Consider the following 11,756-nt stretch of genomic DNA (forward strand, 5'->3'; position numbering starts at 1 on the left):
TGAATCTCATATAAAAAAATAAAATCTACTAGTTACAATTTCAAGACTAATAGAATTTTAAAATATTAAATTAATTATAATGTTAGTTTGGAAATATATAAATAAAAGATTATCATGTATACATATTCTTACTTTACAATAACAAATTCAATACAAATTACAATATAACTTACATATAATTTGGTAAATATCATTTGATAAACATTTTTTAAATACTAAATATAGAGTAGTTTTGAAAATAAATGTCAAATTAATTCAGGTCATAATGATATTATGAACATTTCACATTCTCAATTAACAAATTTAATATATTACAATTAATTATATCACATATTCTTGGTAAAAGGTCACATGTTCAAATCCATGGGGTAGAGTATGTACATGCATATACAATTCACAGTCAAATTCCAACTTAGATTGGGTCCCTTGTCCCACAAATAAAGGAGTCTCATACATTAATTTGGTGTCTATTTGGCCGAGAACTTAAAATATATTATCATCATCATCATATGGATATAACCTAATGGAGTCACAAATATTTTAAATGATTAATTATATCAAAAAAATTGATATATAATAACTAATTCTATAATAGTGTAGTCTAACTAATAGATGTTTTTTCTCTTTTACAATAAATTTTGCCCAAATTTTGATAAATATCTTTTAGAATCATAAGTTTGAGTTGAATACCCTACTAAATTTGAATTCCCTAGGGTTTTCTAGGTTGTTGAATCTAGTTATAGATTCAAAGCACATTCTTAGTAACAAGAAATCACATTCTTGTCCAAAAGTGGCCCAAAAATACCCCCCCGCCCCCCATAGCTTCCACCTTCACAAAATTCATATATAATAACTAATTATATATAGTGTAGTCTAACTAATATATGGTATTTCTCTTTTATGTTAAAATTTGCCCAAATTTTTGCAAATATCTTTTAAATTCCCCAAGGTTTTCTAGGTTGTTGAATCCAGTTATAGATTCAAAACACATTTTTAGTAACTAGAAATCACATTCTTGCCCAAAATCCCTTCCCCATCCCCATCAGAGCTTCCACCATGACATGGTTGACCCTATTCCGTAGAGAATAAATTAGGATTCATATAATATAGGAACAAAACTCCCTCTATCCAAGAGAGAAATAAAAAATTCAATGTTGACTTCACTATTGCTTCGTCGAATCTAGGGAGGTTTTCTCCAAGATTAGACTATTCCAAAAAATTATTCTTTAAACTAAGAGGAGCTCAATAACACACTCATTCACTAAAGTGTTTTTAATTATTATTCATTCATAAAAATGTTTCTTAATTTATTTTATTGTTTTTTATTCTTTGATTATCTCCAACTTTTTAAGTCCTATCTTCCTTTTGATTACTCCAATGTTTTCTTGTAGCACTTGCATCTCATCAAAAGGTATCTTTACATATAGGCCGTCTAGGCCCAAAAACAAGTGTTTCATCATTTTGAACCTAAAAAATGGAATGCATTGTTTAATAATTATTTTACAATCAACAAGTTGCCTAATAAAATTGTCCTTCAAATAAGTCAATATGTCTTGGTTGGAGCAGATACCCTTATCATACTTTTCTTAGAGAATATTTAAACACTCTTGTTTCAAAACTTCATACTTTCCTACAACATAGAGTAATCCTATAGTTGGATTTTACTCTTCAACTATTGTTGCAGTGTTTGTTTGACCTTTCTTAGACTTCTTTGGAGAAAATGTTTGCTTCTAAAGAAGCTTTCTCATGGAAACAATTGTATCTTATAGATATTTATTGGCTCACTAAAGGGTAAGATTAGGGAGATCTGTAGTTGGCCACCTTGATTTGAATATAAATCCATCCTTCTTTAAAACCTCTTTCCAAACATGTTATGGATAATTATGGAATATGGGAGTGATTAACCTTATTCGAACATCCATGAATCTCCATAGTGAGTTTATATTTATGCCCCCTAAGTCACATGATAATGTGTACTTGTCCTGAGCTACCTAAAGATCATATAAACCTATCTTCCATGCCTCCATGATCATAATTTAATTTTAGTTGCATTCAGTCAACTTGACTACAATGTTTATTTCATTGGAAAATACCTAATCTGCAAAATTTGAAGTAGGGCCTTGTGTTAAGTACGAGTCTGTAGCCAAAATATCCTCCATCCATGCAATTTCATTTGTCAAAGAGAGAATCACAGCATTGGTAGAGTCATAAAAAATTAGCATCATACATGTCATATCTTGCATCATTTAAAGAAAACTCAGTGGCATATGAAGAGAAGTCTTCTATTACTTTATGTAATGTTCTGAAAATTCCTATAGAATTTGACATTTATTTATTTATTTTTTTTTTATTTATTTTTATTTTTTTCTTCTGAATTCAGCATAAAGTGCCCATTGCATCTAAATGAATGAGGATATTTATATTTATGGAATATGTAAGTTTGATTTTAAATACAAAATATCATATGATTGTAAATTAAATCGTTGTTAGATGCTCACAAATTAAAAGGGTACCATTATTCAAAATCTTACTTCACGTGTTTCAAGAGATATGAGGGAATTTATTATTGTGGGTCCCTCAAGGAATATATAATCTGATACCTAAGCTTTCATTTGATATGGCTTGATTAGAGAAACATTCCTACAATAATTTCCCCATTTTGCAAAAGGTGGGAAGTTATGTAATAGGACATAACTATTGTGGAATCTGATAATGACTAAATGAGAAATTGTCCAACCCACTAGACTCTTGTTCCAAGTACAAATGATATAGAACAAACCCATTGATTAAGCCATCTTAATGTATACTCAAATCCATTCCTGGCCTCACCATAATACAACTCCATCTTAGTAAAAAAATTATTCCTTTTCTTTCCACTCAAGTTTGACATAAGTTATGTACCATTGGTCAGTATGGGCCACAACATTTTCATCATATCACATTTTTTTCATCATCCATATACATGATTGTTTCTGGGAAAACTAGTGTCTTTTCGAACGACTAGCCCTCTAGGTTTGGAAGCTACCCTAGAAACAACAGTTTAAAGCAATTCATGATTTCTTCTATGTATTATAGATAAGAGAAAGACAATGGAACCAACCTAGAACTTCCGCTTAATCCCTTGCTTGATCTCTCTCCCCCTTGACAGAGCTTGCAACTCCTCCTTGTACTTATCCCGCTTGGAGAGTACATGTAGAAACATAGTAGCAAAGAACCATCAAAGCATATTGATCTATTATATCATAAACATTACAGAATCAGATATATAATGAACATACAATAGCATTCACAAATGATAACATTCACAATTGCACAATCATATGGAAGAAAACTTGAAGAACTTTATTAAATAGAAGGGAGAATTATAACCTAGTTGTCTGACCCAGCATCAATCCCTCTTCACTTGATGAAATAGCAAGATCACACCAACAATACAATACTCTTTCCTTCAAATACAAACTATCAGCACTTCCTTGCAATTCACAATATTCCAGCGTTTAGATCTCTTAGATGAGGGATCCATTTATAGATGTGTGCAAGGGTGTGAGTCATCTTTGGGTTTTTGATTAGTGTCATTCCACTTGTTACAATTGGTTCCACTTAGAGATTTCTTGGATCTCTTACTCATCCTGGGCGAATTTAGAGAGGCAAGTGTCATAGGAGAAGTTTCTAGAAGATTCCATGAGCCTCCACTTAGCAAACTGTCTCGAACATTTGTCCATCCTCACCCATTGCACCCTATAGAAGGCCTAATCAGTATGCATCACACATGGCCAGTGTAGCAGTCAATATGGTTCAGTTTAGGCCATTTTTGGATGGTTTTTTAGGTGGAACTTTTGGGGAATGATGTAATTAGATGACCATGTTCTTTTAGCGTATGAAACAACTCTTTTTATGGGTTGATGTGCCCTAGTTTATCAACATATAAGATTGGGGTTGAAGTGCCCAAATATGTCTATAACAGCTGCCCCCTAAAGCATGAAGTCGTAAATCTTAATGTCGAGTGAAATGCTTTATCATCAGGATCTGACGTTTCAAACTGGAAGGTGACTTGCATAAGTTACAATACAATACATCATCATAATATAATTTTTCATGATCTAGTTGAGGCAGGCATTCCCATGCTCAGATTTATAAATTCATTTCATGTACATAGATCAGATAATCGTCGACAGATGCAGACTGATGATTCTTCAGATGTAGAGTCATCATCCTTGGTTCGGATGACCATCTGTGCAATGTCTTTGTACATTTGATGGTTTTATATCCCTGAATATATCATAACCCAGATGGATGAAACTAGATCCGGGGTCTTCAAACTTGTTCAATATTCACCCCATGTACAAGTCAATCCATGTGAAGAGATGTTCTGAAGACATCACCTAATTACTAGCCAATAATGTGAGCTATTAACAGATGCGAGAGGAATCACCGATAATGATAATGACCCTCAAGGTACTACAGTACAATTCACGTGGTGTGAATATATGATTTGATGTCGAACACCATGCAAAATCTTTTGGTCGAAGGCCATTGATGTCAACCTATCGCCAGAAGTGAGAAACTTGCCATTGAGGCATGCAAGCTTCAAAGCACTAAAAGGGGTGTTTCTAAGTCAACTTCTTGGATAATGGGATGATGTCAAAAGAAGTGACTCATCGTAGGAGGGCCTTGATGTATCCCACATCTATGACACGAAACGAAGCAAATGGTTTTTTGTAGGTGAAAATGATCTGATGACACAAGGTTCAGGAATGGCGATCATGGAAAATGAAGGTTGAAGATATTGCAGTGGATGAGGCATTAACTGGATTGTGGTTTCTCAATTGAATGACTTCTCTTGAACATGTCAGTGACAATGAGATGGATTGGTAGCATTAACCCCAAAAAATGGATGGTGTGGAAGACCAATGGTGAGATGACCGGTGAATGGAATAACCCAACCAAGTCAATAATGGTGATGGAGTGAAAGTGTCATGTTCAAGAGCAACCTGCTACCATAAGTTCTTCAAGTTTTTTCCGTTTTTCCCTAGTCATTTTTCACCAGTACCTCTTTATTTTTGTCAAGCTTGAGGAAGATAACATATGCTTGTTATATAATTTTCCCTTTGGACAAACCTGTCGCTATGTTTTAACGAGTCTAATGATAGTGAAACTTGGTCTTGTCTAGAATGGACAAGTTTGTCACTATTGTTTTAACGAGTTTAACAATAAGGATAACTCAGTCCTTTTCCTGTTTATAGAGTTTGAAAAGGGAAAAAAAGGAAACTCCAGAAGTTATTTTTCGTAAATTAATCCCTTAGGTCCGAAAAAGGATAAAATAATACAAAAGGGATGGCTTTTTTGATCACTTTAACAAGCTGAAAAAGACAAGCGCTCGAACTGTTTCATTAGATAATCCCTCGGGTCCGAAAAATATTAAAATATATAGGAGGGATGGCACTTCCAATCACTTTAATGAGCTGGAAAGGCCAATTTCTTGATAATCTTTTCATATTTAATGTGTCTGAAAAGGGTTTAAAGGAGACTCGATTTTGAGGAACGAGTGGTGTCTAGGGTAGCAACTTGTTCTGGGTAAGCTTGGAACTTCTCAAAACATGGTGATTTCTGCAAAGAGGTTGGCTAATAAGACTACTTGTCACAAATTTTCCTCAAAAAGGGTAAAAAACCAAGTGGAAGTGTATGATCGGCCAAAAGAATGGAGGTGATGAGAGATACACAACCAAGGCTCAAAAGGCTAATAGAACGTTAATCACAAAGGCTATTTACTTGAAGGTGGGTTCATTTTTTAACGAGCTTGAACCCTGGGGGAACTATGCTCGGTTTTAGTTCATTTTTACACAAGCTAGAAATGACAAAACTAAAAAGATAGAAACAACAAAACTAAAAATAAAAATGAAATTGAAAAATGGGAAAAAAAAGTTTGCATGCCCCCAGCATGATGAAAAGGAGAGTCTCCAGTAGCCATATGGAAATTTTTGTGGTTAGGTAGGATGGTTTCATTCAGAAGACAAAACACTTCCTTGGCTTTGTCCCCAAAATAGAAAAAGGTGAATGGTGTGTTAGACCAATCACATAACCTACAGGGAAACCTATCTTTTCAGCTGGGTGTGTCTGCATAATAGACATGGGTGCATGCCCCCTAAGTTTCATTACATTCACCAGACTACTCATGGCAATTAGGTGGATGGAATGAAGGTTCAAGAGATGTCGCTGATATAAAAGGACCATTTAAGGATGATGATTGACTTGGAGCTATGCTTGAACTAGGAAATGAAAGCTAGTCAATGGTGACAATCTTGCCTTCATGTAGGAAGCACATCACTCGGAAGAGTGTTGAAACAATATCCTCCATGTTATAAACATAGTCATGTCTATGGAGTAGATTGTAATCTAACGGTCCTAGGACTATCATCACATTTAGATGAATGGTTTTCCTCCCCAAAGTGATCGATAACTTAGGAAGGATCCCTAATGGTCGAGTGGTTCCTTTGTTAAATCCTAACAGATTCTGTGTAACAGGCATAAGTGATGGCGAACCAAGCTCTTTCCAAGCAGTTGAGGAAAGGATACTCACTGATGCCCCCTCATCTATGACAGTGCCAGATACGATCATTTTGTAAACTTGTACTATGATCTAGAAAGGTACATAAGAGGGAAGGCGAGATCTTGCTAGTCGATTCCAATCAAAGTAAGTGACTAGAGTATTTGGAGGGGGTACCGAATAAACGGGAGAAATAACCCCTTGAGTAACGAGAGCTGGAGGATTTTCCTCTTGTCTAGATGGAACAGGTGGATTGCCCCCAAGTTCATTGGATTTTGAAGTAACAAAAATAATTTGAACGGTATCATTCTCACTCTCTTCGGGAAGGGTATGATTTTCTGAAGGTAAAATTGGGTCAATTGTCACCTTGACCTGTTGATTTTGGTCGGGTATAGACTCATAAGATTCACTTTTAGAGAGAGTGGTTTTGACCGATGGTTGATTTAAGTCAATCAGTTTTTCAACTAGTGAAGGACTTGGGGAGAGTTTCCTGTAGCCAGATGGAAGTCGTTGCGGTGATACAAGACTGTTATCCAACACTCTTTGGCTTCATCCAAAAAAGGACAACAGTGAAGGGAATGATTACCTTCACATAACCTACATGGAAATTGGACCTTTCCTTTCTATCCATGAACTTTACTATCACTAGTTGATGGTGTGTTACCAACATGATCACCAGAGGTTGATGACACCGGGTGGTGTGAACGGGGGGGCCATTCGCTCAAGATCTGAGGAAAGCAAGGAAAATCTCGATGAAAATGGTCTCCTCTACAAATTATGCATGGAAATCTGGGTTTAGGAAGTTTAATGGGTGGATTTTCACCAGATGATACATCGAAAGCAATGGTTGCTTGGTTGTTCCCTTGTTGAATTGACTTCTTCTTCTTCTTCTCCTTCCCTTTCTTCTTCTTCTCAGCCACCTTGTTACTAGCATCACTACTTTCATCAAGCGAAGAGGAAGAAGGGGAGGGAGAAACAAACGAAGAAGAAGGTGAAGGGTCAATTTCAGTCAACTGATTCTGATTCGATTGTGGAGGAATCACGGTATTTTGAACCATAGAAATTGAGAATAGCCATATTGGTAGGCCAATGGTAATTCCCGGAAGGGACAATGTGGCCATATACGGAGCACCAATAATTCCCCAAGAAGAAAAAGGACTAGGATTCCCCTCAAAAGGGATTCCTTGACTAGTGGATCCCGTATTTGTCTCCATATATCTCAACCTAAGATCAACTAAGGAATAGGGATGTTATTTCGAATTCAATTAATTTTAATGCCGCTTTGACACAACTTTGCTTTTTTAGTTTTTAAGAGTCGAGAAAAAGCTAAAGATGACTCTAGTCTCCTTCGATTTTTAATGAGCCTGAAGTGACAAGTGCTCAAATGGACCTTTTCTTTTAAAGAGTTGAAAAGGAACGAAAGTGACTACTTTGGAAAATCTAGACATAGGGATTACCAAACCAATTGCAAAACTGCAAAATACACCTTGGTGATAAATTAAAGAGAAATTACTAAGGACTTATGTACAACAGTCAATCTTCCCGAATGCTGTGTTCAGTGCATTGCGATCAATAATGCGACAGACTCAGCTTCCTATGGATACAGGATATAAGCCTATTGTGGTCTCCTAATATATACGCGATGGCACAGGGAGCACAAGTCCGTGCTAGCACTTGTCGTATCAAGGAGGAGGAATCACCCAACCTTCAATGAAAATGATAGTTACTAGTTTTTACAACACCGGAACACGTCTCTAGCCTAGACCTCTAGATGTGTTGCGTTAAGTTCCAAAGTGTTGTTAGGTTCATTGAAATTTATTTTAAAGTTGATCTTGTTCAAATTTTTCCTTTCAATGGTTCACCGCATGATTATGATTTTGAAATTCGTAAAATGCAATGTACAATGATAAACAATCTTTGTTTGTTTTGAGCAATGAAAATCTTAGGTACTAGGGAAAGAAGATTACAATTCTTTGAAACAAAGAGCAAAGAGCACACACTAGTGCATTTTCCTAAATCATTTTTTTGCACACAAACTAAATGCAAATGCAAATGCATGTATTTTTTTTCATTCGCCTTAATGTAGAAAAATGCCAAAAAGGAAAACTAAATGCAACAAAGATTTGAAATATTTCTTTCAAAATGACATTTCGACAATTTCTTCTTCAAAAAAGAAAGGAAGACTAAATGAAACTTTTCAATTTTGAATAAAAATTCTTTTGACACTTCAAATAAAAACAAATCAAACCAAATACATGAAGAAAAGTTCAATTGACTATCCAGGGAAGGAAGAATCCATGACACTTCTCTTTTTGACACAAAACGACAGTTACGACACTTTTTGTACCATAGCGACAGATCGATCTAAGAAACTTTTTGACAAAGGATTGTAAATGATGGACAAATACGTAAAAACATTCACTAATCCTAATCTAAAGGAGGCTGATCTATGTGATGCAAGTAGGCTTCAGTAATAAGGCATTGTTCATAAGAAGCAAAAAACAACTAAACAGAACTGAAACAAGGACAAAAACCCCCAATTTCTAGAATGGAAATAGGTTCAGTCAGTCATTGCACCTGGGCTTCACAGAAACAGGGATGCATCGTACTTTACACACTTGGGAGGTGTGATTCATACTGGGTTACAGTGACAGATAGTGCGATGGGCTAGGGAGCGCAACTTAAGTGGGTTTTGGCTTAGATGTGCAGTTGTTTTCAATGAGTTAAGCTGAGCTATGATGGACAGTAAAGAGCAAAGTATAGAGGAATGTCTTGAGAGGTTACTAAGCTACCAAAAGTGCATCTAGAATTCTTGTGAGTCAAATGTTTAATTCATAAATTAAACCAGAGATTCACAGAAGCAACATTCATCTACTATGCAATTGCAGAGCAAGAGCAGTTCGAAGGCTACCTGACTGACTTTAGGCTCTGTCTATAGTTTATGAAACAAACAAGAACAACAAACAAACATCTAATTGTTCCCTAGCGGAGTCACCAATTTGTTTCTGGGAAAACTAGTGTCTTTTCAAACGATTAGCCCTCTAGGTTTGGCAGCTACCCTAGAAACAACAGTTTAAAGCAATTCACGATTTCTTCTATGTATAATAGATAAGAGAAAGACAATGGAATCAAATTAGAACTTCCGCTTAATCCCTTGCTTGATCTCTCTCCCCCTTGACAGAGCTTGCAACTCCTCCCCATACTTATCCCACTTGGAGAGTACCTGTAGAAGCACAGTAGCAAAGAACCATCAAAACATCTTGATCTATTATATCATAAACATTACAGAATTAGATATATAATGAACATACAATAGCATTCACAAATGATAACATTCACAATTGCACAATCATATGGAAGAAAACTTGAAGGACTTTATTAAATAGAAGGGAGAATTACAACCCAGTTGTCTAATCCAGCATCATACTCCTAGCATCAATCCCTCTTCACCTCATGAAATAGCAATATCACACCAACAATACAATACTCTTTCCTTCAAATACAAACTATCAGCACTTCCTTGCAATTCACAATATTCCGGCCTCTAGATCTCTTAGATGAGGGATCCATTTATAGATGTGTGTAAGGGTGTGAGTCATATCTAGGATTTTGATTAGTGTCATTCCACTTGTTACATTTGGTTCCACTTGGAGATTTCTTGGATCTCTTACTCATCCCTAGGCAAATTCATAGAGGAAAGTGTCATAGGAGAAGTTTCTAAAAGATTCCATGAGCCTCCACTTAGCAAACTGTCTCGGACATTTGTCCATCCTCACCCATCGCACCCTATAGAAGGCCTAATCAGTATGCATCACACCTGAGTAGTGTATCACTCAATATGCATCGCACCTGGCCAGTGTAGTAGTTAGTATGGTTCAGTTTAGGCCTTTTTTGGATGGTTTTTTAGGTGGAACTTTTGGGGAATGATGTAATCAGATGACCATGTTCTTTTGGGGTATGCAACAACTCTTTTTAGGGGTTGATGTGCCCTATTTTATCGACATATAAGATTGGGGTTGAAGTTCCCAAATATGTCTATAACAATGATTGCCTCCCTTATTTGAAAATTATTTTTCCTTATTATAGGTCTTTCTTCTTGAAATTTTTTTCCCTTGAAATCCCCCACTACCATTGTTCCATCTATGAAATCTATAGGATAAATTAATCTATTTATCTTTGCAATTTTGTCTTTGTCATTTTGGCTCATGAATTTCAAATCAACACACCCTTTTAGATTACTTTGACTCAAACTCTAGATTGTTAATTATAGGGATTACATTAAATGGTAAAACCCGTTCATCCTTCACAAGGAACAAGGCCCTGAGGGTAGGTTTGAAATTTAGATTTGACAAGGCCATATAATCATATGTTGAATGACTGGGGACACTGGTTACTATTCTAGTGCCCTTGTTTGTTAGAATTGTGTCTATGGGAAGGGCATACACAACCACATTGACTACCCGAGGCGACTTCAATGATAAACTAATCAAATCATGGCTAGATAGCTCTAACAAGCATGGGGGCTTCTCAGGGATCTTATACATATGTTGATATGCAAGATTAAGGGAAGCCCTCTCAATGATAATAAACACATCAATATCATTGATTTCAAATGTGCCATACTCACCAATCCAAAATAAATGAAAAAATAGCACTACATATAGAATGGAGTCATAGTTGAATAATTTTAAGGTGGTTTCATATATCCTAGAATTCCATAGTAGAACATAGCACGATGGGAATTGTAACTCGCATGCAAAGCCACCACCATAATATAACTAATCATAAGATCAAATGGATCAAAAAGAGAGAGAGAAAGGGGATGAAAACACATCAATCTTACCAACTTGCGTCCCAAAGATATATCTGACTTCTGGGTTGGTATGACTTTGTCATATGAATAGTTTAAATATATGTTCTGATTTAAAACATACTCATACACATTACTGAGAAGTAGGATAGTGACTTCAATGATTTCATACATCTTTTACCAGTACTAGTCCTTTGTTACTGCTCACTAGTGACAAATATCAATAAGAAAAATATTTCACATCTTACTCAGAAGCATGCCATACTCTAGATTGTGCTTATGCTCATGTCAACAAGCATAATTTATTAATTCTGGTGCTTATTTAGAGTATGCTATGTTGCTGAGAAATCACTCATAGTCCACCCTATATGAATAGGCCCAAATATCTTTACCAAAGACTCT

At 35.7% G+C, this 11,756-nt stretch overlaps 1 pseudogene; it reads right to left on the minus strand.

Moving 5' to 3' along the window:
• Positions 1-1,322: 1,322 nt before the first annotated feature.
• On the minus strand, positions 1,323-11,528 carry LOC149243221 (leucine--tRNA ligase, cytoplasmic-like; annotated as a pseudogene).
• Positions 11,529-11,756: the final 228 nt, after the last annotated feature.

The sequence above is a fragment of the Pinus tabuliformis genome, chromosome 8, assembly GCF_031772625.1.
Source record: "Pinus tabuliformis cultivar Carrire ecotype Pingquan chromosome 8, CPIR1, whole genome shotgun sequence".
Taxonomy (NCBI): domain Eukaryota; kingdom Viridiplantae; phylum Streptophyta; class Pinopsida; order Pinales; family Pinaceae; genus Pinus; species Pinus tabuliformis.